The 27636-nt window shown below is 42.2% G+C and overlaps 1 long non-coding RNA gene across 1 annotated transcript in view; it reads left to right on the top strand.

The window, feature by feature from the left end:
• The window catches only part of LOC117195639 (uncharacterized), a 206891-nt gene that overhangs the window by 165910 nt on the left and 13345 nt on the right, over positions 1-27636 (top strand). Inside the window, exons 8-12 of the long non-coding RNA XR_007474587.1 lie at positions 4019-4146; positions 4259-4366; positions 10863-11034; positions 17161-17674; positions 20265-20402. This is a non-coding gene — a long non-coding RNA (uncharacterized LOC117195639). The remainder of the gene's footprint in view (positions 1-4018; positions 4147-4258; positions 4367-10862; positions 11035-17160; positions 17675-20264; positions 20403-27636) is intronic.

Genomic DNA, 27636 nt, shown 5'->3' with positions numbered 1-27636 from the left:
ATTAATGAATTACACGTTACATCCCTCTGATGGAGGTCATCTTAGTCATTTTCCTTTCTTACTGGAGTGAAAACCTTTCATGTGCGAGACAAGTTCAAGGTCGGGGAGTGTTATCGGTGGAGTTACTAATATCCAAACTCTGAGCTGTCTACCAGGTGACATCACCTTTTTGAGATTATAGAGGTAAGGATGCTCTACAGACATAACCATGAAGTTTTGATTCCCCTCAGTTCAGATTTTCTTAGACATCACACTTAGCATCCATTACTACTTCTTCCACTCCCTTGGTACTTAATCAAAAGCAGCCTTGTGATATCTCTTATATCTGTGATATCTGTTAATGTTTCTTATTTCTCTCACGTTGTTAATCCAGTGAGCGAAGAAACCATGTGTTCTACCCCAGAGCACCTATTTCAGTGCTGGCCGTAAATACGTATCTGTTGAATAGTTAAGTGGACCTTCATCTACACACCTAGGACTCCATACTATTCACTGAAAAAAAAAATGCACAACCTAAAAGTTGAGAATTATGTTTTATTTGGCAGACAAAACTGAGGACTCAAGCCCAGGACACAGCATCACAGATGGCTCTGAGGGAATGCTCCGAAGAGGTAGGGAGGAGCAGGATATCTAGGAGTTTTAGTGACAAAAACCAGGTAGTCAGAACATCAAAAGGTTACTGTTCATTAAAGAAAACCAGACATCTCAAGTCAAGGAATTTAGCCCTTTTCTATATGGGAAGATGCAAGAGTCTGGGCTCACTGAAATCATTCCTTTGATATGCACCTCAGCTACCTGGAGCCAGTATCCTGTATTTTCTCATCCTGAGTCTCCTCAGGGTGCACCTTTGGGTGCGGGAGCGCTGCAGTGGCTGATGGCTTGATGGTGGGCATCCTGTTTCCATCCCGCTGTCCGGGCAGCTGTATTGTGCTTGCTTGATGGCTGCAACATCCTTTTCGTACAGATATGGCAGCAACATTTTTCATTTACAATGCCAAGAACCCAGGATAGACCTCAAGTTGACATTATTTCTAAAGGTATTGATTTGAATCCTGGATTCAAATTCCACGTGTTAACTTTGGTATTTTTCTCAAAATAATGGGGCATTTTGGGGAAGCAAGTGGAAAGAAAGCTATTTTACACATGGACATTATAGAGAAGCACACAGGACCTTAACCAAGGTTAGATGATTGTCAAATGCAAGAGTGAAGGGAAAGCAGAGGACGGACATAGACAGTGTCCTGTGTCCTCCCTTGGAAAGGAGCCCTGGTGTTCTGGCCTTTTGGCATCCCTCCCACTCACGACGCCTGCCGTGTGCTACAAAGCAGGTTTTGCTCTGGCCCCTTGGCATGATCTCTTCCCGTGAATTCTCTTATAATGTCTCTACAAGGCTTCTGTACACCAAAGAAATATAAAACCCAAGATATCCCGGGAAAAGTCAGAAAAAACTCACCCTCTGCTTCACCCCCGAGGGCCAAACATTCAGTTTCAGAGTTTGGCACTGAAAAAAGGAAAATGTCATGTAAAGAAAAACAAACCAAACAAAACCAGCTGACTGGTTCTTTGTCCCTTTTTGTTCCTTCTTTGTTCGAAATGGAAATTTCACTTTGGAAATCAAAAACAAATAAAATCCCCAGAAAACATATAAACCCTTCCTCAGTTTGCTTCAAGCACTGAGCTTCCCTCTGCTGCCCATTATAGGAGTAAAAACCTCTAAACCCTGACAAATAAATCATTCTGAAAGCTGGGGCTTCCCAAGGGTAACATCAGAGATTATCAGTCAGGCAGAAATGTTAACATCCATTTTCCCAACATTGTGAGGCCTTTTGTTAGTGCCGGTTTTTTTCTTTGCAGAAAAGGCACAGTGCCCTGCATTGTGGGGACATTTTATGCAAATAGCAGTTAACCGTGTGAAACTGCTCTGTCAGTCTCTAACCCAGTCAAATGCCCCTTACAGAAGGATTTTCATCTCACTGTAGAGCCAAAAGCATTGATGCCAGATGTGTCTGCTCCCAGGTGAAAATGGTCAGGCTTTGAACAGGCTGAACTGTCAGTGGTGGCCCAGGAAAGGGGAGGCTCTACCCAACAGCAGGAGAAGGACTCTTCCCTGCCTCCTCTGTTCCTGAGGCTGAAAATCGGGTCAGATCCTGAGTCAATCTAATACTGGGATCATGGCGTTTCAGAGCTGGAAGCACCTCTCCTTTCACGTACTCATACCAGTAGGGAAACTGAAGCCTGGAAAGGTGATGGGACTTGCCCAAGGTCAGAGAGTCCATTCATAGTGAATCCAGACCAGAATCTATATTAGCTGGACTGTATATTGCCTACATTCATTCATTTCTTTAATCAATAAAACTATCAAGGTTGGAGCACTGTGTAGTGTTCTAGAGAGACAACAACAAATGAGATGCAATCTACGCCCCTGGAAGGTGCTCACAGTTCAGAAGGGGTGGCAGGAGTAAAAAGATAGATAGGATGGCAAAAGACTGAACCTCACTGCCTGTCATCGGGGAACCGGTTAAATAACTTGTGGTGCATCTATGTTGCAGAATAGCGAGCAGTGGTTCAAACAGTTCTCGGCAGACCTGCAGGACTGATGTGTAAAGATCTTCAAGTTGTTTTGGTGGGTGAAGAAAGCAAAGTATTTTGCAAATATAAAATGAGGGGTTAGATTTGATCAGAGGCTTTCCAACCTTTTTAAAACAAATTATGGTAAAGTATATGTAACATAAAATTTACCATTTTAACCATTTCAAGTGTATAGTTCAGTGGTACTAAGTATATTCACATTGTTGTGCAACCATCACTGCTATCCATCTCCAGAACTGTCTCATCTCCCCAAACTAAAACTTTGTACCCATTAAACATTAACCTCCCATTCCTCCCCCACCCCTTGCAACCCCTGGCAACCGCCATTCTACTTTCCATCTCTATAAATCTGACTACTCTAAGTACCTCGTATAAGTAGGACCGTGCAGTATTTGTTTCTTTGTGACTGGCTTATTTCACTCAGCATAATGTCTTCAGGTTCATCCATGTTGTAGCATGTGTCAGAATTTCATTCCTTTTTAAGGCTGTATAATATTCCATTGTATGAATAGACCATATTTTGTTTCTCTAGTCATCTGTCGATGGAGGCTTTGGGTTGCTTCCACCTCTTAGCTATTGTGAATGATGCTGTTATGAGCCTGAGTATACAAATATTTCTTCAAGTTCTTCCTTTCAACTGTTTTGGTTATATTCCAGGAGTGGAAATGCTGGATCTTACAGTAATTTTATTTTTAATCTTTTGAGGAACCTCCATACTGTTTTCCATAGTGGCTGCACCATTTCATATTCTCACCAACAGTGCACTGGGTGCCAGTTTCTCCCCGTCCTTGCCCATAGTGGTTATTTTCTGGGTTTTTTCTTTCTTTTTTTCTTTTTTTTTTAACAGCCATCCTAATGGGTGTGAAATGGTATCTCATTCTGGTTTTGGTTTGCATTTCCCTAATGATTAATGATGTTGAGCATCTGTTCATGTGCATATTAGCTATTTGTATATTTTCTTTGGAGAAACGTCTATTCAAGTCCTTTGCCCATATTTTAATTGGGTTGTCAGGTTTTTTGTTGAGTTCCAACCTTTTAAAAAGCTGTGGAAACTCCTACCTTTAATGAAATTGTATATCAAAGCCCAATATACAAAATAGGAAGATTCATGTGGAAGGCCTAGAGCTCAGACCTAGACCCACTCAAGGGCTTCACATGCCAACTCTATCCTTTCTGTTTGTCCTGTGCCTCCTCCCAACAGGAGGGGGCCTCTGGGACACCTCCATGCAAACCCCACGGTCCACAGAACTGAGCAGGTTTGAAAAACATTAGACTAGATAACCTCTAGATTACATCCCAGGTCACAGGCCATGTTGATGTGAAAAACCACTGAAGTTTAATCTGCATGAAGGAGAAGCTATGTAAAGTAAAGGAACTTTCATCAATACTTACTTTCAAAAAGCTCACTGTGATGTTCACTTCCTTCCAGGAAGACCCTTTGGTTTAATCTGAAGTCAGAGTCATGCAATATTCTGAAACACTGAAGATTTTGTCTTGGTCACATTACCAGATTCTTTATCTCCTTATCTCAGCATGTTCTTTGGTGTAAGTGCTTGGGTAAGTTTGTTAGCAAAGTGTTTAAAAATAATAATCTATAAGATATATCCCTGTAGTACATGGATTGCAAAATTTTCCTTAATTTCTTCTCCCTTCTGTATATACACCTCAGCTCCTTTGGCAATGTCATTCGGTGGCTTCTCCCATCGAAAAGTGGAGGCTCTTGTTCCATCCCTGAGTCTGGGCTGGCCTGCTGATTGGATTTGATCAATAGAATAAGGTAAAGATGGTGTTAGGCCAGTTCTGAGCCTCATTTCTGCTCTCATTCTTTTTTTTTTTAATATTTATTTATTTATTTATTTATATTTTGGCTGTGCTGGGTCTTAGTTGCAGCATGCAGGGTCTTTTAGTTGCAACATGTGGTATCTAGTTTCCCATCCAGGGATTGAACCCGGGCCCACTGCATTGGGAGCACAGAGTCTTACCCCTGGACCACAGGGAAGTCCCTCTGCTCTCGTTCTTTTTTTAAAAATAAATTTTATTTATTTATTTATTTTTGGCTGAGTTGGGTCTTCATTGCTGCACGCGGGCTCTCTCGAGTTGCGGTGAGCAGGGGCTCCTCTTCGTTGTGGTGCGCATGCTTCTTATTGCGGTGGCTTCTCTTGTTGCGGAGCATGGGCCCTAGAGCACACGGGCTTCAGTAGTTGTGGCACGCGGGCTCAGTAGTTGTGGCTCGTGGGCTCTAGAGCACAGGCTCAGTAGTTGTGGCGCACGGGCTTAGTGGCTCCATGGCATGTGGGATCTTCCCGGACCAGGGCTCGAACCCATCTCCCCTGCATTGGCAGGTGGATTCTTAACCACTGTGCCACCAGGAAAGTCCCTGCTCTCATTCTTGAAATCCCGTCCAGCCACAGTGAGAACAAGCCTAGCCTAGCCTGCCTGATCATGGGGATCAAGCGGTTCCATCACCTCATTGCCCCAGCTCACAGGCAGCCAACAGCCACACGGGCTAATCCCATGAAGCCATTCTAGCTAATCCAGCCCCTGCCACCCTACCCACTGAATACAGATTATGGGGCAGCCCAGTGCAGATCCACAGAACTGCTCAGTTGTCCCATAAAGTCAAGAGCAATGATGAATACTTCTTGTTCAAGGTCAATGAGATTTTGTGTGGTTTGTTCCATGGTGATAACTAACGGATACTAATCACCAGCTATTTCTTTTTTTTGTTTTTTGGGGTTTTCTTTTTTTTGGCTTTTATTTTTTTTTGATGTGGACCATTTTTAAAGTCTTTATTGAATTTATTACAATATTGCTTCTGTTTTATGTTTTGGTTTTTTGGCCCCAGGGCATGTGGGATCCTAGCTCCCTGACCAGGAATTGAACCCACACCGTCTGCATTAGAAGGCAAAATCTTAATTATTGGGCTGCCAGGGGAGTCCCACCAGCTACTTCTTATAACAAAACCAAACCAAAAGAGACAGAGGAAGTAGTAACTAAGAGAGAACAGGTCTGAGCTCCTATCGAATCCTCTACAAATGAGATCTTTCTCTCAGTAGAGTTCTTCAACAGGTTCTTTGTCTTTCACTTATCAAAAGGAAAACACTACAACTTGAGTTGATTTGGGGATTTGCAGGAACCACAAAAGGGCGTGGGAAGAATGTCTCATTTAAAAATACTCCGAGATGGACAGAAAGAAGTATTTGAGTCCACCAAGGAAATACACTTTGCAGGGGTTTGGTCCCCTAACCCCGTGTGCTTGCATTTGATAAGCCACATTTCTATGTGGCATCCTCATATTTCAACAGCAATATTTCAAGAAAACATCATCTGAAGTCATTTCAGAGAGCATATACCTTTGTTTCTATTTGAATATAAACTGTAGTTAAAAACAAAAGCAGGGTTTCCCTGGTGGCGCAGTGGTTGAGAGTCTGCCCGGGGATGCAGGGGGCACGGGTTTGTGCCCCGGTCCGGGAAGATCCCACATGCCGCGGAGTGGCTGGGCCCGTGGGCCATGGCCGTTGAGCCTGTGCTTCCGGAGCCCGTGCTCCGCAACGGGAGAGGCCACAACAGTGAGAGGCCCGCGTACCGCAAAAACAAAACAAAACAAAACAAAAAAACAAAAAGCAAACAAACAATACTATATATAATGCCCTTTCCAAATCAGAGAGCAGAGGTCTACAGTTGATTAAGCTTTCAGCATCCCCAAATATGTGCTATCCCTGCAAAAATGAGTGAAAACCCCAAAATATGTTCTCTCTGAGGAGCAAACAAGGGTCTAGCCTTCTCTGTGTCAATAGCTCAGTTCATCCCCCTGCAGTCATTATGATGGCTAATTACAGGCCAACATTCCTCAATGTCAGATGGTCACCACAGCTCAGCCTTCTGGCTCCCATCTTCCCAAAGGCTGGGAGGTCTTCCTTTTGAGAGAGTTAAACAGGAATAAGGAAAGTGAGACTAATTTATGCAAATGTGTGCGACATAAATCAGATTGTGTCTGCCAGATAGCACAAATCGCTGGGGTGATTTAGTGCTTTCCCACTCTGCACAGAAAGAGTTCCAGACACCAGCTCTTTAGTTTGGTGGCCGTGTACCTGGGTCACCAACTAGATTTCGCCACAGTAATTTGTTTCTTTACCTTTTGAAAATAAACAGACACGATTCAGTCTAATGTGTGACTTGAATAAGTAAACCCGTAAAGGGAGCTTCAGTGTCTGGAATAAATTAACCAGACCTGAAGAAAGTTAGAACCAGGAAAAGTTTAACTTAAGATAAAGTAGAATTAAAAAGAATTTTATAAGGGAAAAAGGAAAGTGAGAGCTTGGTCAACATTGATAAATATCACAGAGAGATGGGAGAACGGGGAGTGGGGGCTACCTGAAAGGAAGCAATTAATTTTTGTGAACTTTATAAGCTCCATGGCAGTAGAATAGTGGCGATCGAAGCCAAATAAGAGTGGCTTTAAGAAATGAACGGGAATTGAATAAGTAAAGACAGTGAAAATGTTTACAGGAAACTTAGGTAAGAAAGATAAGAAACGCAGATGTAGCTTAAAGGGCATGACAGGTCAAGGAAAGGATTTTTTTTGTTGAGCAGAGCAATGAGTCACAGAAGCATGACTAACGCAGAGCAGCGAGTAGATAGAGATTTCCAGAAAGAAAGGGAACAAAAGATTGTCCTCAAACAGGCAATGGGGATTCAGAACGTGTTCATACAGCAGGTCAAAACTTAAACCTCAGGTGTTTAAACATGTAACTTTATCTCCTTTTCTGTAATGGAACCTAAATTAGCTCTTCAGCCCCATTTCAACACAGTACGTGTGTCATTTTTTGTTTAAATTAGAGTCAATTCAAGATTTAAACTCAGGCAGTTGAATATTAAAGATTGTCCTCCTCGCTCTTCTTCCCTCTTCCCCAGGAGGGACCTGAGTTTCCCAGAGGTCTGTCTGCTGTTCTGGCACCTTGGCTCCGCTGCAGGACGGGTGAAAGAAAGGACGGGCATCATCCTGATGTGCCAGGTGCTGATGATCTGTGGTCCCACCACAGTTTCTGATCTCATGTTGTGTCTGCTCTGCATTCTCCTCAACTAGACCCTACTGCAACTTCCATGCTCAATCTCATTCTGGAAGATGCGACCCTCACCTGCCCCACCCACATCGTACTTTCAGGCCCACCTACCTACTCACCGCACCTCTGGCATTGCCCATCCATTGCACACAAACGCTTCCAGAGTCCCCAGCTAAATCCAGTAAACCAAGTAATGGTCCCTTTTGTCTTGAATCCCTTGAACTTTTCTGGAGGTTTATGATGCTTCCCCATGAGCCAGCAGAATGTAGGGAGACCCCTACATTCAGGCAGCCTCTAGCTGGTCCAGCCATTTTCCTTCCATCCTCCCTGTTGGGCCAGTTGCAGGGACTTCCATGGCCATTACCAGTGAGCAGATGCTGCTCTTTCAATTTGGAGGAAAAACTGCTATAGTCAGTGCTTTCATTATTTAAAAATATTGACAGTGACTAACTCTGAATTCCACTCAAGAATCTAGAACAGAAAAAGCTAGGGGACTGCCCTGGTGGTCCAGCTGTTAAGACTCCACGCTCCCAATGCAAGGGGCCTGGGTTCGATCCCTGGTCAGGGAACTAGATCCCACAGGCTGCAACTAAGAGCCCGCATACTGCAACTAAGACCCAGTGCAGCCAAATAAATAAATAATTTAAAAGGTTTTTTAAGAAAAAGAAACAACTAAATAAACTAAAAGCTGGTTGGAAATAGGCATTAGTTAAAAAAAAAAATGCAGTCAAATATGTTACCTACTGATTCCCATGGACTTTCCTCAAATCCCATTTGTTAGCCCTGGAGGCCCTCATCCTTCCTGTTCCAGAAAGCCGTGTCTCAGTTGGCGTCCCATCTGTGTCAACAAAACTGTCAAGAACTGCAAGAGGTCTGAGATTTTACTCTACTTGCAAACTAACAAGTTAACCTATGATCAGGGATGTTGACATGAGATATGAGACTCCTGGGTCAGAGACAAAGAACTTTATTACAGCAACAGCAGTAGCTAGAGCATTAGCATTTTCTTGCACTGATTCTCCAAGTCTCAAATCCCACCAAGTGACACGAGGAGGGCTAGGTGCCTCCTTCACATGCAGTGGATTGAGTTACAGGAGAGGAGCCGTGTTCATTACTGTAGATGGAGGGAGAGGTTGAGAGAAGCTGCCCTTGAATAGAAATGTCATGTGGAAATATAGTAGCCTTGTCTCAATCATGCTATGGGACCTAATGCATAAGATGTCCACATCTGAACCAAAGTCCTATAGGAGGAGAAAAGTCTCCCTAAGACAGCAGAAGAGGCACTGGTTTCCAGGGAAAGGTGAATCCCTGATTTGGTTAAGCTGCTCTTTCCCAGAAGCTCCTCCCTCCATTTTTTTTTTTTTTTTTAATTAGCCAGCTTTTCTTTTTTTTCATTTTCTTTTTATTTATTTTTGGCTGCATTTGGTCTTTGTTGCTGCACGTGGGCTTTCTCTAGTTGCGGCGAGCAGGGGCTACTCTTTGTTGCGGTGCATGGGCATCTTGCTGCGGTGGCTTCTCTTGTTGTGGAGCACGGGCCCTAGAGCAAGTGGGCTTCAGTAGTTGCAGCATGCAGGATCAGTAGTTGTGGCTCGTGGGCTCTAGAGTGCAGGCTCAGCAGTTGTGGTGCACAGGCTTAATTGCTCTGCAGCATGTGGAATCTTCCCAGACCAGGGATCGAAACCGAGTCCCCTGCATTGGCAGGAGGATTCTTTAACCACTGCACCACTAAGGAATTCCCGCCTTCCTCCATCACTAAGATGGCAAAATCTTGGTTTGATTTAAAGAGAAAAAGTGGTCCCCTTTCCATCATCGATCTAAATCGTCTTTAATGGTTTTCCCTCCAGAGTCCCCGGAATGTTAGTTTCTCTACATTCCCATACCCAGCCCTCTTTCCTTTTCACCCTGGCTGATTTTAGTCGGCCGTATCTATTATCAGGAAGTCAATTACCTTGTGTAGATTGCTTCTATACCAATGTAGTTGCTCCCCATATATTGACATACCCAAGTCACATAGTCACTCGTAGTTCAGATGGTTTACTAGGGTTTTGGTTGGTTTTATGATTTGCTAAAGGTTATGTCATATGACACACCCTCTCTAAATAAAAAGAATTAACCTTTCACTTATGAACTTTGGCACATGTGAGCCCTTCATAAATATTTATTGAATGAATGAATGAATAAGCTAGATAAGAAAATAAGGGACCTACGCTGATAGTGGTTAATGATAATATGTCTTTATTTGTAAATAGTGCTTTTATATATTAGAGTTTGAGATGAACTATCCTTCATACACATAAATATGCTGCTACTCCACCATTAATGCAGTTTCCTCCCATGCTGGTGATGAATCTGTAGTGAGTGATCTGCCGTTACTCTTTTATCTGGGCTTCCTTGTAAAATGAATGACACACACTAGTCTATCTCCTCCCGCTCTCCTTAAACACCACGCACCAATTCAGTGGAGGATGGGGTAGTCTGATTATGAAACAGAATACAATTAACAGTGTCATGTGGGGATTGAAATCAGGACCTCACGCGTATTATACTTGTAACCAGTGAAGCGATGACAAATCTTTGCATTTATAGGAGTTAGCTAAACATTCAGCCTTTACATGAATGCCTTGGGAAAGGGCTTCAAGAGCTAGACAGGTAAATACTCTAACTTTTTACTCACAACCAAATTTCTAAGCTGTATACTCACTCACTAGTAGTAAGGAAAATCTTGAAATATCATTGAAGTCACCTACATTTCCTAAAGGTGTATATCATACATCAGACAGAAGACACAGGGTAGGGGAGAGAAAGGAAAGAAAATGTAATTGAATTGAAATATGCGTGCGGTGTCTACATCTTCTGCCTCAGAAGTCTGTGTCTCTTGGCAAAAATTACTTTCAGAAAGTATCAGTTCCCTATAGTCAGCTTAAAGACTTCCTGGAATGTCATGCTAAAAATGAGTCAAATTCCTGGCTAATTTCCTTCAAGACAACACAAAGAAGATATTACACTGCTTGCTTTGGCCAGAGCTCCTCTTATCTAAAAATAAATAAGTATATTTAACAAGAAAGAAATTCTAAGCCTTTAAAGAAATCTTGATTTTACTTGTTATACGAAACTCTTGCTATATTTGTCCCGGCTTTGTCATAGTTTTAGGCACTTCTAGGCATACCAGAGAGACATCTCGTTTAAATTACCGAGGTTCTGTGCTTTTAGGAGACACTGGATTAGGAACGAGACACCTCAACCAGAGTCCTCCGGCTCTTTCCGAGTATGGGCACAACCTCCTGACAAGCTGGCAACTTCAGATGAATGTCAAGTATTAGAAAAGCGAAGTTGGTTGACTGCCACCTCCTCGCTGTTTTGTCACTTAAACCTTAAAATTGAGGTATACTTTTTTAACTATATTTTTTTATATTCCCTATATAGAAAATGTGTTTTCTGTATGTTTCTATATATTTTTCTATATTTTTGTATATCAGTGGACTCTCCATTCAGTTCATTTGTACCTCATTTTGGAAAGTAAGTGGGTAACTGTATCGAAAATCTCAGAGTGTTCACAGCTTTCCTCCCAGTAAATCCAGACCTGGGATTCTTTCCTAAACAAAGCATCCTAAACATCCAAAACATTACTGCAGCATTATAATATTGCAGAGGACCCAGGCGTCCAACAAGAAGGGATAGCATAATTACATTTACAAAGGGTGTTTAATAATATGGGCAAATGTTTGTTTCTTCTATTAACTGAAAGGTTGGACGCAAAGTTATTTATATAATCACAGTATACGTATCCTGGCAGGTAGTAAGCATTTTATAAATATTTGTTAAATGAACCAAGGATTGAATCACAACTATATTAAAAAGAAAAGACTTAAAAAAAAAAAAAAGAAAAGACTTGCATAGAAAAAGAGGCTGAAACATTTTTTATATATGAATATGGTTATCTCTGGATGACAAACCTAGGCATAATTTTTTCTATACTTTGTAATTATAATTAACACCTAACCTTTTCATAACAAGAAAAACAAAATTTATTTTGTAAAAGAAATATGTTCAGGAACATATTCTAGAGATAACAGAGAAATTCAACTGAATATTTAAGCCTTCTTAGTGTGATAACTTTAAAAAAATATGGTCTATAAGGCTAAACTACATTTTTTGAGAAATGTCATTCATGGCAATAACATAGTATTTATCATCATGATCACAGCTACCCTTTACTGAGTAGCTAAATTATGTCAGATTACAAGATAACATTTTATTTGATTGTTGTGTGGGTCTCAGCCTATTAATGTGATGCTATCGGTTAGGAATGCCTGAGACACTCGCCTGGGGCCTGCTACTTATGGCAGCCCCCCAGACATTTCCCCAACTTGAAGCAGTGTTGTGGCTGGACCAGCCCTTGTTTTTTTTTATCATGATGCAGCACACACCTCAGCAACAACCATCAGGGAACTTTGAAGGACAAGATTTATTATTCACAGGTCCTGGAGGGTACATGGCATGCCCAAGAGCCACACAGTGAGGTCACAGTGGAAGGGAATGCAGACCAGGAGCTCTGCCTTTATTAGGGTCCAAAGGTTGGGTATCTAGCATTTTGAGAATTCACTCTTTATTGGTGAATTTAAAGCTCAGAGCTGGAATGAGGGCGTGGGTAGGGAGAAGTGGGGTCACTCCAGTGATCAGTTTTCTATGTTACTCAGGGCTTCCTGAATAGGGACCTGCATGGGTGGGGGCAGCCTGGTTTCTTGCCTAGATGTTTTGATAATATCTGTGTCATGCAGCTGGCAATATGTTTATTCGAGATGAATGTCTTCAAAATGGCTGCCTTGGCAATAAAAAGCATACTGTCGGGCACTTACACTACAACTGTTTCATTTAAACTTTATTTTATTCATATCTTGAGCACTAACTAAATGCAAGGCACTGTTTTAAACATAGGAATATAAAGATGGATAACAAAGAGTCTTTACCATGAAGAAAATTGTAAGGAGATTAGACCTCGTAAAAATTAATAAGCAGAAATCTCAATTAAAATAGAATCAGGAAGCCAGACAGGGGAGCTGTCACTCCCTAAGAGGATAGCTGAGCTCACCAAGAAAAAGAAAAACTTCCTCTTCCTGCCTAGCAAGAGGTCAGCCAATGAGAGACTGTCACGACTCAGCCAATGAAAGCCACTCTGCTTGGAACTCTCAATTCCTCCAATGGATTCTTTGTTTACTGTGGCCCTCCCAAATCCTTTTTCCCCTCTTTAAGTGTTCCTTTGTTGTATGTGGTCTTGCACATGGCTCGTCATGGTTATAAACCCTGAATTGCAATCTTTTGTTGATGCCAATTAAACCCATTTTTGCTGGAGAAATAGCTGGCAGTCTATTTGTTTTAGGTCAACAACCTTAATCAGATAAGGACAGTAGTGTTCTGGCTGCTGACAGACATTTGTGGGGGCACAAAGGAGGGGTGATTACATCCAGGTCAGAAATGTGGGTAATGGGAAGGGCTAATGATTGAGCTAAAACTATAGAATTAAAGCAAAGGCCCCTGTTGTCTGCTCCACCTGGTTGGAGGGAGGGAGGGAGGGAAGGCCAGTCTGAGACTCAGGTCAAGGCTACGAGACAAATGGCCTGACTCCTTCTTCAGAAACCTTTGGTCAGGAAATGGGCTTTCTCCACCTTCCTGAAGTCTCCCAATGCAGACATTTGAGAAATTTTCCATTTTCTTTTATATATATATATATATATATATATATATATATATATATATTTTGTATTTTCACATGCCATTTTACCAACAACATGCTTTTTTACAATCCTTGCTTCTCTCCTAGCAATCCTCTAAGTTTCATTGCATATTCTTAAATGCTTATAAAACACATGGTTTTTTTGAAAATAAAAATGGCCCTGAGAAACCTGTCTCCATAATGATAGAAAACCGTGACTTTAGATCTTGCTGCCAGGCTCCTGTCAGATATTTAAACCAAATGGTTTCCTTAAATTAAGGGCTAGGAGAGAAAGAAAAAATGGAAGGTAGTATTCCTGCAGATTTAAAACATTAGAGTACAGTGGACAGTTGTGACTTTTTGAGACCTAAATTTGTACTGACTACTAAATATATCTAGACTGATCATAGATTCAAGCTCATTTATTAATGATGACAATAATGCTACCTAAGCTTTTTAAAGAACCATCTGTATGCCAGGCACTCTTCAAAATTCTTTATACAGATTACCTCCATCAACTATTATACCAATGCTACAAGGCAGAAAAATCTTCTAATCCTCATTTTACCAATGACTAATTGTGAAAACTTTATTTATGTTAACTATTTTCATAAGGAAACAAAATCAGACGTACTGTAAAGGGTGAAGCAGTTTCTAAACAAGTGATTAAGTTGCAAGTTGGCTTGAATCTTCTGTTTACACATTATGGATTCTTCTCAAATTATCAGAATCCACTAACTTTTAGTTAGCACTTATACACAGCAAATATAACATACCTTAGGCTAGGGGCATATTAATTGTACCTTTATATATTTGTAAAACAATCTGCCCTCAAACATGCTCTAATAAAAATATTCTTACAGTGATCCATCTTAAAAGGACATGGCCCCAAGGAAGTGACTTGAACATAAATAATTAAGTGAAGGAGGAGGAGTAAGCATTCCACAGGCTTTCTCACCTCCTGTTTGCATGGATTTTACCAGGGGGCCATCCAGTTACTAACTCTGGGCTGTTTTCAGGAACTGCCAAGCACACTAAGTTCAGGGACCTCCTTCCTCCCATTAACTTTATTATAATGATTTCCAGGGATTAATAAACAAACACAGAGCTTAGCAAAGGAATCAGCTATCATATTATAACAGCCACAGAACTTTACCATCTAAATAGATAATGGTATTCAAGTCAAGTATTTCTATGGGATGGATTTTAATAGTCCTTGCAGAATGGAATTTTTAAGAAATAGAATGCCCTTAACAATGGACTGTTACAAATCCTGGATACCTCCTCCAGTTTTTCCTGCAGGTAAATAAAAAATAGTACAGCTCTTCAGGGTGCTTAAGCCTCCTCCAACGAAGTGCAGGTTCTTCAACAGACAGATGGAAAATTGAGACCCAGGACTGCAGGAGTCAGGCTGCTATAGAATGAATAGCTGACCAACTTTGCTTCCTCCTTGATTCTCTTCACAAAATAATAAATGACAGAGGAGAATTAGAAAGTGTTACTTCCAGAGCAATATCCTTCTGTGATACAACAATAACTGGTGAAAGACAGATGATGGGAAGGAGTGTGGAGACTTCATTCAGACTTGGGTCTGGGAAGAGCTTGGAATCAGTTATCCAATCAGAAGCAGAAGCCATGTTTGATGGGCAAGTGGCAAAAAAAAAGAGTGGTGATCTTGTTTGTTTGTCTGTTTTTTACAGGATGTGTGCTCTTGAAGAAGGGATGGAAAATAATAAAACCTACGCGCATCAGAGGGCCTTTTCTTTCACCTTTACATGCAGGAGATTCTTTAAAAATATGTCCACTATGCCTCTAATCAATAAAAACCAAAGATGTCCAATAAAATCTATTTGAGAAATCCTAATAGAAGTTTTAAAACTTCTTTCCTTTTATAATTCCATTTGATAGCCCTATCTTGAATACTAGGCTAATACATTTGTTAACCAGTAACGCATCAATAAAATAATGTTCTCAGCTGTCCCTTGAAACAGGAGTCAGGCCTCTGAAGATCCTGAGGTATTTGTTAGTTGGTTGGTTAGTTAGTTAGTTAAGAAAATTATGGTCAATCCTCCTCAGACTTTTCACCAAGACAGTAAAATGAAGAAAAGTAAATTGAGATTGAAATAAGGCAGTTGTTTTCTCATCTGTTCACATGGGAAAGGGTTGTTTGTCATCTGCATGCCCCTCATGACACACATTTATTGAGAATCTATGGGCAAGACACAGCTGGCCTAATGATATTAGATCAATTGGGTGATGGCCCCGTGGGGGAGAGAGCTGGCCATCCAGATACTGATGGGAGAAGAGATAAAAGACGCCATCATGGAGGCAAGTGGCTGAGACAGTCTGTCCCACGCCAAGCTACGGACCACAGGGGTTCAAAAGGAGGAAGCAGTACTTCTGATCCTCAGAGAGCTCATGGGCCTTATGTGACCCGAGAGAGTTTAGGTCAGCTTCCTAGCACCACAGGAAGGGAAAACTAGATCTAAGTCTAAAACTCACTGTCCCATAACTGCTATAACTTTTGCAGCACCTACAGGAGATGATCAATTTGAGAAAGGAAATGGCTAATTCCATCATCAGGAAATATAAAGGAGCACCTACATATTTTATATAATAAAATAGGTAGCACTTATTGAGAGCTTACCTTGTGCTGTATATAATCCTAAACACTTTACATGCATTATTTCATTTAACCCCCATAGTAATCCCATGAGGTAGGTACCATTGTCATTTCCATTGCATAGATGAAGGAACTGAGCCACAGAGATATTATGTATCACAAGTGGCATTGTTTTCTTCAGAATCTGCTCTTTTGACCCTTCTGCTGCTCTGTACATTGTTAAGAATAATAAATACCTACTGCGATTAAAATAATACTATCACAAAGCAGTTTATATAACCCCAGGGCTTCTAAGCATCTGCATACTAACTACTTATTTTAAGTAATATTAAATAAAAGCATGTCCTAATATAATTAGGAAAGTCATATACTCCTTGGACATTCCTAATAATGGAGTTTGAATTATGGTCCAACTACTAATAATACGTTAAACTACCCAGAGGAAGACGTCAAGGACTGAGGCGTGATTGACTTTTTCCTTGGACGGCTAAGGTAATCTGACAAAACGAAACCCTCCAAACTACACGGCAAGATGTTTGACAGGCTCTTCCTGGCTCTTCTAAAATGCAATTTTGGCAGCAACTTTTGACAGGACGTCATTTCCCGTACACAAAAGGAGGCCATGGAGTATCACAGGAGGCTAGTCCTGAGCGCACATATTTCCTATGAACATCTAAAGTAACTTCGAAAAAGCTGTGATTACTCTGAAAATGGAGGCACTGTAGGCTCTGAATTTCTCTTGGGAGCTCCCTCTGTGAGGAAACAAACATAAAGGAACCTAACCTAGTGCAGGAATCATCTCCAGGAGGCAACATTCAGATTTCTCAACTTGAAGGACTAAGAGTGGGGGAGGGGAGAGGAGGGAGGAGTATTCCTGGAAGAAGGAACAGTTGACACAAAGGACTGAAAGCAAGAAAATGCAAGTGAGGCTAGAAGTTTAGTGTAACTGGAGGTCAGTGCTTGAGGAAAAGCTCAGAGTGGAAGCAGACTTCGCTGTTAGGAATTTATCCCTGGGGCGAAAGGAAGCTATTGAAAGATTTTAGCAAATGTTAAGCATATCTACTGTTTCCCAGGCTTGGTTTAAGGATTTATGAAATGATGTTTGTAAAGTGCATTTGCAGCCTTTAAAAATGAGTATGAAGGAAATACTAAGTTGTTTCTATCTTTTCCCCCAGATGGCAAATGCAAAACGTCATCCATAAGGTCTTCAGGAAAGGAACTCATGGATCTCCTTTTAATTGTGAAGAGGTTCCCAGACATTTCCTCATGGCGCATTTCCTCATCCCACGTAGTCCAAGTCATAGATCAAGAATCTATAAGATTTAAATGGCAAATATCCACACATTTATAAACGGCTTTGGTAGAATCATGCTTTCAAACATGTTTTTGCTCATAATTCTCTGGCAAGTGACAAAACCATTACCTTCCTGTGAATTAATTCTTCCAGAACATCTCAGTTTACCCAAGTAACAACCACGGAGGGCTCACGAAACATCCTTGGCGATTGACTTCTGAAGTACACGCAACAAACCAGGAACAGCATCCGTGATCCACGGAGCCCCGGTAACCAGGTGAAGCTGCAGAAGCTACTCAGCACTTGGGAGAAATGTGGAGAACTCCACTGTTGGGAAAGACAGAAGAATAAAACCCAGTTCCAGGACCCACTCGGTCATCCCACGACACACCTAGGTAATCACCACTTCGCCAGAAAGTACACACAATGGGCGCAAATGAATCTTCATCTCTCTTTATCCTTTTCTAGCCTAAGGACAATGGATGGATGTTTATGACCACTTCTCCCTGGAACTTATAATCACTATGCTTTTCATCCATTCAACACATTTTATGAGCTTCTGCTCTGTTCTGGGCACCATGCTGGGCACCAGAAAAGTGAAGTTAAATAAGACTTGGTCCCTGACTTTGAATTTCTCACAGTGAGATGAAAGAGGTAGGCAGGTTATAGTTAGAGTCAGGGCTAACAGAGCACTGGACATTATTTGAAACTACCGGATATATGTTATCCCCAGAATCAGGGTCAGAATGAAAAATAAACAGGAATTCCCAGCTGCAAGGTCTTACCAAACAATCCCCTTTCCCCTGGACAACAGTTAATCTTTAATAGGAAAAACAGGAAGCATCCTATTCAAATTCCTGGTTGATGGATGCAGGCTGAATATTCATTAGGGTGGTGGTGGAGGGGAGCAGGAGGGAGAAAATAGCAGGAAGCCGAGAACGCCCGTGGCATGAGACGTTTTCAGATTGTTAAGATGTGTTTCCTAGACAGCTTCCATGGAGGAGGGTTGTCAAATTTTTCCTATTGTGAGACTACATATGACAATGATAATTTAGATAGTAAAATAGTCTTTAGCTCCTAATAATTGTCAGTTCACAAATTCTGTGTACATTTTAACATTAAGGCATATGAAAGTAAAAGCATCATTTGCTTTAGGACTGTCACCTAAAGTCAGATTAAAGGAATATAGAGATAGTATGAAAAGATAGTTATGATGTAGTGCGGCCACGGGAGCTAACAAAAAAGAATACACTTTCTTCTTGCTAGTTTTGTGGCTGTTATTAAGCTGCTGCTTTCCTGCTACTGATAAATACCATCCTTGGGCTTGGCTGGGTGGTTGGCAGACAGGTAAGCCTAGAGGCAGACTGCCAGAGATGGGATCATATATATACAGTAGTGCTATAAGCACAACACGATAAAGTAACTCTAGAAGAATGGATGTCTGTCTTTTTCTCTCTACTCTTTGAGAATAAATGCATATTGGCAGTATAATTAACAGTCAGATGTCTTGCTGGATTGAGACATCATCACTGAATGCAGCTCCTCAAAGGGACAGCTAGGAAATTTTAAAGGTGACCTAAAAATGGGGTTTGAATATAAAAACTGAAAAATTCTTGCTGGCAATATTTAAGTAGAAGCTTAATGCATTTGGCTGTGCTGCACAAAGGAAATCAGTGTTCTCTGTTAGCTAAATTTGAGGTCATTTGTGTTTGATTTCCCAACCCCTGAGAAACCACAATTCTTTCATAGTGAGTCACAGCCCTCTCACCTTCCTTCCCCTCCTCCTTCCCCCGCTCACTTCACCTCCAGCCTGCATCCTTCTGACTAACACCCAGAGCTTGGCCGGATCAACCCTTTGTGTTCAGGCTCCTTCTCACACATCTTCCTCGGGGAATGGGATGAGGCAGTGGCAGCCTGACTCCCTCACAGTGTCACTCTGACACCACAGCCTCTTATACAGAGAACACCCAGCTCCAGGAGCGGAGGGTACATAGGAGCAAATGACACTGCAGAATCACCTGACATTACTGTCACCTCCCCTTCCTCCCGGAAGAACACGGGCAAAGCCTTCAGGGGATAAAAAGGAGTCACAGAAAGGTGGCCTGCTAGAGGGAAGGGTAGGTATGGTAGGGTGTTAAGGAAAGTGGAGAAGCCTAGAAGAGGGGATTATTGATAATTTGATGAATACAGATCTCAAGGCTTGTTGTTTGCACCTTTTCAAGGTGCCCCACCTCCTTTCCTCCCTACCATTCCACCTGAATGCCCGCACACCCTTTCTAAAGAAGGATGGAGGAAACCTTTGGGAGGAAGGATGAAGTGGTCACATACCCTTATACCCATGGGTTCCCTCCCCAGAAAATGAACATGCATGTTATATTTTTGCAAAAAAAATTTCAGTTTTGGCTCTCCCCAAATCCTTTCTATAGTTCACTTCTCCAAGTCAGAAATCCACCTCAGAGATCAACGTGAACTCAGCGGTCAGCGCCAGGATACTCCCAGGTGCAGTGCTGCCTTGGAATTCTGAACTGTCCTGTTTGCACACCTAAGACCCAACTAACTGCTTGTGCTACTTAGCGACTTTGCCCTTTATAAGTCACTTAACACCTCATTCCATTGGGACCCTGTGGAACTTGGTGTGGTTGGTCACGCCATTTACAGAAGAGACTCAGGGGTGTTAGAGCGTCGAGCCTGCCATCGGCCCCCTAGTGAGAGTGCAGCTGGAACTCCAACTGCATCTCGACTCCAGAGCCCCGCTTGGTCCTCCTTTCCTTGCGCCTCATTTTTAGAATCTTGTATGTTTAATCCCTCACGACTGGGCGCTTAAAACGTAATTCTGATCCAGATATTTGCCCAAGAATTTGGGAACCCAGGAAGTTCCACCTTCAGGGTGAAAAATACTTGTTTTTTTTTAATTCAAAGCATTCTTTGGCATTTTATGGCACGAAAATAAATACTTTAGGTGCACACACCCTTCTCTATTGGCAGGTTTCACTGACACAAATGGGTCCTTCAACATTCTAGTGAGACTTGGCTTGGTGTTACTCTTCGACACCCCCAATCTGCTACTCATTTGTGGCCACTCCACCCCTGAGAATAGGGCATCCCCCAAAGGCCAACCTTAAGGTAAGTCAGGAGCATTGGATGTGAGGTAAGTGGCTGGCAGACAATTAGCACGTTGGCAGAATTAACTTCTCTTGGCTTCGTTCTTTTAAAGAATTGTGGAAGAAAGCAATTTCTTTTTTTTTTTTTTGATAAATTTATTTGTTTATTTTTGGCTGTGTTGGGTCTTTGTTGCTGCGCGGGCTTTCTCCAGTTGTGATGAGCGGGGGCTACTCTTTGTTGCGGTGCGTGGGCTTCTCATTGTGGTAGCTTCTCTTGTTGTGGAGCACGGGCTCTAGGTGCATGGGCTTCAGTAGTTGTGGCATGCAGGCTCATGCAGGCTCAGTAGTTGTGGCTCATGGGCTCTAGAGCGCAGGCTCAGCAGTTGTGGTACATGACTTAGTTGCTCCACGGCATGCGGGATCTTCCCGGACCAGGGCTCGAACCTGTGTCCCCTGCATTGGCAGGAGGATTCTTAACCACTGTGCCACCAGGGAAGTCCCAGAAAGCAATTTCAAATGAATCATTTCATCTCTCTGGGACATCGTCTCACCATCTATACATCAGGCCTGACTCTGGTTGGTCTTTCTGTACAAAGCTGAGTTGTGAAGAGGCCAAGAGTCCTTCCAAGGTTAGCAGGCTTCTGAACTCCTGGGTAAAAGTGAGTGCATTAGAGTCCTAGGGCTGCCGTTAACAGAGGACCACAAACTGAGTGGCTTAAATAACAGTTTAAGCCACAAACTGAGTGGCTCTCACAGTTCTGGAGGCTAGATATCCAAGATCAAGGTATCAGCAGGGCCACGCTCCCTCTGAAGGTACTAGGGAAGGATCTGTTCCAGGCCTCTCCCCTGGCTTCTGGTAGTTTCTTGGCTTGTGGCAACACAACTGCAGTCTTCACAGGGAGTTCTGTGTATGTTTGCATGTGTGTGTGTGCGTGTGTGTTGATCTCTTCACGTGGTGTTTATAAGGACACCAGTCACATTGAATTAGGAGTCCACCTGAAACAAGGATACAGTTCAGGTGCACCCTCTCCCCTCCTAGCATTCTCACACACATGCACACGCACTCATGTGCACACACACACAGACACACACACACACTTTTGCACTCAAGTAAGCCGGAGAAGACCTTTGGTATATGAGCTGCCATCTCTTGCAAAGCTGAGATGTTGGAGCCCCCTAGGTGTAATGCTGAGGCTGTTCTCCACAAAGTTTCTGACGGCTAGGGTGGAAAAGAATATCAAGAATTAATTTGATAGTTGTACTCCTATGAACATACTTCTAGAAAATAATTCCATTTTATTCTACATTCTGTAATATGCTATTATATGTGTGTGTATTTGTGTGTTCACTGGAGCTTTTCTTTTATAATAAGAAAAATAAAAACTTAAGGGCTAACATTATGAAACACTTTTTTTAAAAACCTTATATTTTATCCATACAATGAATATGAATCAACTGATTTAAAAACATATTTTTGGAGATTTTTGCAATGTCTTTGGAAAATACCCACAAAATGATTATTAAAAGAAAAAAGTAGGCTGTAAGACTATACTAAAATGATAAAATTCTCCAAAAGGTTAATGGTGTTTACCCTTGAGTTTTAGTATTGTGAGTGTTTTAATTTCCTTTTTTAGACTCTTCTGTGTTTTCTAAGCTTTCTATAATGAATATGTATTATATTTACAAACAGAAAAAACAACAGTAGTGGAAGCATAAGGAAGAATCCATGCCTAGCTCTTTCCCTTAAACCTTCCCAGCCTCCCCTCGTCCTCCCCTGGGGGAATTTCAGGTTTCTTTTTCCTGCCTTCATTTAAGAAGTAAACAATGCAGGATCCCAGGTCAGACTTGCTTCGATACAATAAGAGAAGACTCTCTGGCTAAATTCCTCTCCTCCTTTTTCCTCTCACTGCCCTTCGTGCTAACTCGGAGTACAGGGCATCTTGACAAACTGCAAACAGCAACCTGGTCTTTGCACCATGGCCCTCTAAGGTTCAGATTGCTGAGCCAGAGTTAGATCCCACGAGAGAGCGAGAGCAGGGGGTGGGGCAGGGGAGAGAGGAGGGGAGAGGAATAGGTGGATCTGAATTCAGGCTGATGCAGGCTTCCTGGATGGAATCTGTCCACTTCAGGCAGAGATGAATGAAAAACTCAGGCCCCTTCCCACAGGTTTGGAACCCTGGCCCTGAGCCCTGAGCTGTGCATTTTATTTATCTTCTTTGTGGGCTGAACAGGTGAAACTGCGTTAGCTGAAGGAAGTGGCACAAATTTACTTATGTATTAGATTAGCAGGATGCATCCATCAGACCGACCTCTGGACCACCCGATTCAGGAGACAAGTCCTCCCTGGAGCTCACAGACAGTGACGGTCGCTCCGGCTCCAGGCGGACTGGGTGGGCAGGCGTCCCTCTGTCAGTGAGCCTGGCTGGTGGGCGGGGAGCTGGGCCGGCTCCCCTTCCCAGAGGTAGAGTTGATTGTTCAGCGATGTGCAGGAGATCACACAACTGGAGAGAGGAAAGGCTGGTTGTTAGGACTTCAATTTCCATCTTCCCACCGCTGTGAGGCTGTGGCGCACGGCTCCACTGAGCCCTTTAGCATCTTCACTTCTCCAGCCAAGTGTACAGAGCAAGACTCACCCAAGCAAACCTTTCCAGCGACGGTAATTCTTTATCCTCTTCTTTCCTTTAGCTCCTCCCCAGCCCCGCCTCCCTCCCTGCCCTCCCTCCCACAGACAATCAGCCAATGAACAAAAAGCACGGCTTTGTTTCATCTCTCACCTGTTCTAATAGATCTTAGGCTGAAACGCCACAGGGCCCACCTCTGATGAATATTAAGATTAAACTCCTCTCCCTCCCAGCATCTGTCTCTCCTCCAGGCTCAGGAGTCAGCCTCCCCTCCCCTGCCACGCTGCTCTCCCCAGTTCCTCTTTCTCACACTCCCCCCCTCTTTGGCCTACATCCTTTCCCAGACAGAGGCAATGTGTTAACTTGTCCCCACCTGAGACAAAGAAAGGGGCCTTTGTCATACCTGCAGGAACCTAAATATTATCATCATTTAATTACTGCCATTCTCCCAGGCCAACGTCTTGGCAGCAAGCTCTCCTTTAGTTAAATAGGCTTTTAAGTTTTCCCAGGGAGGCTGCATCAGAGATACTTTGTGAATGGAGACTAATTTGGGGCGTTGCTGCCGGTGTAAAGAGGTCACTCCAAGGTAATCGAACCTTAAAAGACAAACTGGGAGAAAGGTTACGCGTTTCCTCCGGGCACAGATCATCTTTTGGAAACGGCTGCTACTCTCAGATTCAACGTCTTGGGCACAAACCAGTGGACTGTGTTACTAACTGGCCTAGATTCAGTTCTTTTCTTTTTTTTCTCCAAGGAGAAAAGGAGAGCTGGGTCACATTCATTGTGTCTTTGGTTGCCGGGAATTGTTCTTTTGGTTGTGCTCAGGCAAAAGGACAACTTGACTACAGTCTTCTGGAATGTGCGTCAGCTGGGTGTGTCTGGTTGACCCTAAAAGGTGCCAGAACCTTTCAAGTTCTGAAATGTCGCTTGCTCTGTAAAAAGACCAGAGGATTTCACACCTGAAGGGACAACATTCCAGACAAAAATGGCAGGCTCCTGGCCTTTGGAAACGGGAACCCTGATTTGTTGCATTTGTTAAGGTGACTGTAGGAACACAGATGCATCTCGTGCTGCCCAGACATTTCTTATTTTATGTGGTCAAGTCATAACTTTCACATTTCCTATGATGTTCTCATGGGAAGGCTCTGATGATAGGTTCCTTTAGTGCTGCCAGCTGGAGTGATCCTTCAGTTGTTCCCATTTTTGGCCACCTAGATGGCAAAAAAAAAAAAAAATCAACACATCTCATTGACTATTCCCAGTATTGGAAGACTGGAGAGCGTTATTATCTGCATGCCCAGATTGTCTCTGTCTGTCCTAACCTTTTTTTCCTTTTAGTATTATTACACAGATATAATTGATATAAAGTGCAGCTTTAAGGTGTACAACACGTTGATTTGATACATTTCCATATAGTAGAATGATTACCACCATAGTATTAACTACCCCTCTACCACGTCACATAATTAACATTCTTTTTTGTGGTGGGAACAATTAAGATCTATTCTCTTAGCAACTTTGAAGTTTATAATACAGTACTGTTGATTATAATCTCTATGCTGTGCATTAGATCTCTAATACTTATTTATTGGTTGCAAGTTTGTAGCCTTAAATGACATCTCCATAATTCCCCCACCTCCCAGCCCCTGGTAACCACCGTTCTATTCTGTTTTTTTTTTTTAATTTTTAAAATTTATTTATTTTTAACATCTTTATTGGGGTATAATTGCTTTACAATGGTGTGTTAGTTTCTGCTTTATAACAAAGTGAATCGGTTATACATATACATATGTTCCCATATGTCTTCCCTCTTGCGTCTCCCTCCCTCCCACCCTCCCTATCCCACCCCTCCAGGCTGTCACAAAGCACCGAGCCAATATCCCTGTGCCATGCGGCTACTTCCCACTAGCTATCTACCTTACTACGTTTGTTAGTGTGTATATGTCCATGACTCTCCCCCGCCCTGTCACAGCTCACCCTTCCCCCTCCCCATATCCTCAAGTCCGTTCTCCAGTAGGTCTGCGTCTTTATTCCTGTCTTACCCCTAGGTTCTTCATGACAATTTTTTTTCTTAAATTCCATATATATGTGTTAGCATACGGTATTTGTCTTTTTCTTTCTGATTTACTTCACTCTGTATGACAGACTGTAGGTCTATCCACCTCATTACAAATAGCTCAATTTCGTTCCTTTTTATGGCTGAGTAATATTCCATTGTATATATGTGCCACATCTTCTTTATCCATTCATCCGATGATGGGCACTTAGGTTGTTTCCATCTCCGGGCTATTGTAAATAGAGCCGCAATGAACATTTTGGTACATGACTCTTTTTGAATTTTGGTTTTCTCAGGGTATATGCCCAGTAGTGGGATTGCTGGGTCATATGGTAGTTCTATTTGTAGTTTTTTAAGGAACCTCCATACTGTTCTCCATAGTGGCTGAACCAATTCACATTCCCACCAGCAGTGCAAGAGTGTTCCCTTTTCTCCACACCCTCTCCAGCATTTATTGTTTCTAGATTTTTTGATGATGGCCATTCTGACTGGTGTGAGATGATATCTCATTCTATTCTGTTTTTACGAGTTCAGCTTTTTTAGATTCCACTTATACATGATATCACACAGTATTTGTCTTTCTCTCTGACTTATCTCACTCAGCATAATGCCCTCACGTTCCATCCATGTTGTCACAAATGACTAATATGGTGAGTGGATTTGGAGTATCATCAAAAACATGTTTTTCCTACATTTCCTCCTACAGTAGTTGATTCCTAAGGAATCTAGAAGATAATTCAGCAAATGATACCTGTACCTTGGAAATATTTTTAAAACTCAGTATGTCAATCCTAGCCTATAAGCACAGGAAACAAAATTTATTAGGCCAATCTAGAAGAAAGGGTGAATAAGCATAGGACTATTAACAAAAGTAAACAGTTATAAACATTGGCACAAGTATCACTTCTTCTTTGGGTCTTGGAGGCTTATTCAGAATCAAGGTGCTAGACAGTTGAGTTCAAAAAATTATCAAACCAGGGCTTCCCTGGTGGCGCAGTGGTTGGGAGTCTGCCTGCCGATGCAGGGGACACGGGTTTGTGCCCCGGTCCGGGAAGATCCCACATGCCACGGAGCCTGCGCGTCTGGAGCCTGTGCTCCGCAACAGGAAAGGCCACAATAGTGAGAGGCCCATGTACTGCAAAACAAAAACAAAAACAAACAAACAAATTATCAAACCAGACCTTCTGGGTGAAAACTGAGCACTGAACACACCTACTTGCCCCCTCTCCTTCCTAAAGCTGCATAAAGTAAAAGTACAAGGACTTTCAAAGACAAATGCAAAGGACGACAGGAGAGGAGAGAAGAACAAAAAACTTTTGGAAGCCAGAGAGCAAATGAAAATTCACAGCCATGAAAATCCTGTCTTACTTTGCAGAACCCTCCAAAAACTCAGGAGCTGGTAGTACCAGATACTTCTGAAAGTAGAGGTGAAGACGGAGCTAAAGACAAAATCAGTTGTTAGTTGAGAAAAGAGTTAGACCCCCAGGTGGCCTCCCCAAATCCAAGCACCAGGCAGATTCTCCCTCCCTCACCAGGAGAAGACTTGAGGCGTATTCTCTAGACGGGGAAAAACAGAAGGTCTTGGACAGGAGATGCTAGGCCTATTGAGAGTGGGAGCCATACTGAAAATGGGGTCACATGCCAATCAACGTAGAGCTTCTCCAGCCTTCTCCCCCAAGTTGGCTCCCAAAGTGCTGGGAGTCAAGGTTAGATTCTGGCTTAGAAGTTTATTCTCTGATGAATGATAGAAATAACATGACCAGCTCAAGAGAGGGAGAGGGAAACTAAAGGTACCACATTAGGGATCTCCCCCACGAAAATAGTGCAGCATGATCCCCCTACAGTGAAGACCACCCATGGGCACAGAGCTCTAGCCATCAGCCTTTTAGCCCTTCATACATAAATATAAGCAGGAAGCCAAGGATCACCAGACTATGTGAGGAAATCCTGTAAAGTAAAATACAAAGACTATATGGGTGTAAGAAAAAAAAGTATTTAATATTAATATAGAGATAAGACAATATACTGGATCCGTAAAGCAAAAATAGATGATATACAAAATGAACATTTGGGACGCATAAATGGTATTTTATTCGCACAGTAGCATTTCTTACATCAATGAGACTGAATAGTTATCAGTGTGTGTTGCAATGGATCTCACAAACACGATGTTGAGTAAAAGAATCCAGGTACAAAAAAGCACATATTCTGTGATTCCAGCTAGAAAATGTTCACGATAAATGCTACAGTGTTAGAAGTCAGCATGGTAGTTACTTTTTAAAGGGAAGGAGTGGAGAAAATCTTACAAGTTTCCAGTATGAAAATAAAAATAAAATAGGCTTTATGCAAAGGATCACGAATCAGAATGGCATTAAATTTCTCAATAGCATCTGGAAACTACAAGATAATGAAGCAATGCCTTCAAATTTCTGAGGAAGAATGATTTGTATATCCAGCCAATTATCAATTAATTGTGAGGGTACACTAAACGTATTTTCAGACATACAAGGCCTTTAGAGACTTACCTTTCTTCCTTTTCTCAGCAAGCTACTGGAAGCTCTTGGAAGCTAGATATGCCA

The sequence above is a fragment of the Orcinus orca genome, chromosome 21 (assembly GCF_937001465.1).
Source record: "Orcinus orca chromosome 21, mOrcOrc1.1, whole genome shotgun sequence".
In the NCBI taxonomy this organism is placed as follows: domain Eukaryota; kingdom Metazoa; phylum Chordata; class Mammalia; order Artiodactyla; family Delphinidae; genus Orcinus; species Orcinus orca.
Note: the sequence above shows the minus strand (reverse complement) of the source record. Positions and strands in the feature narration are given on the sequence as shown.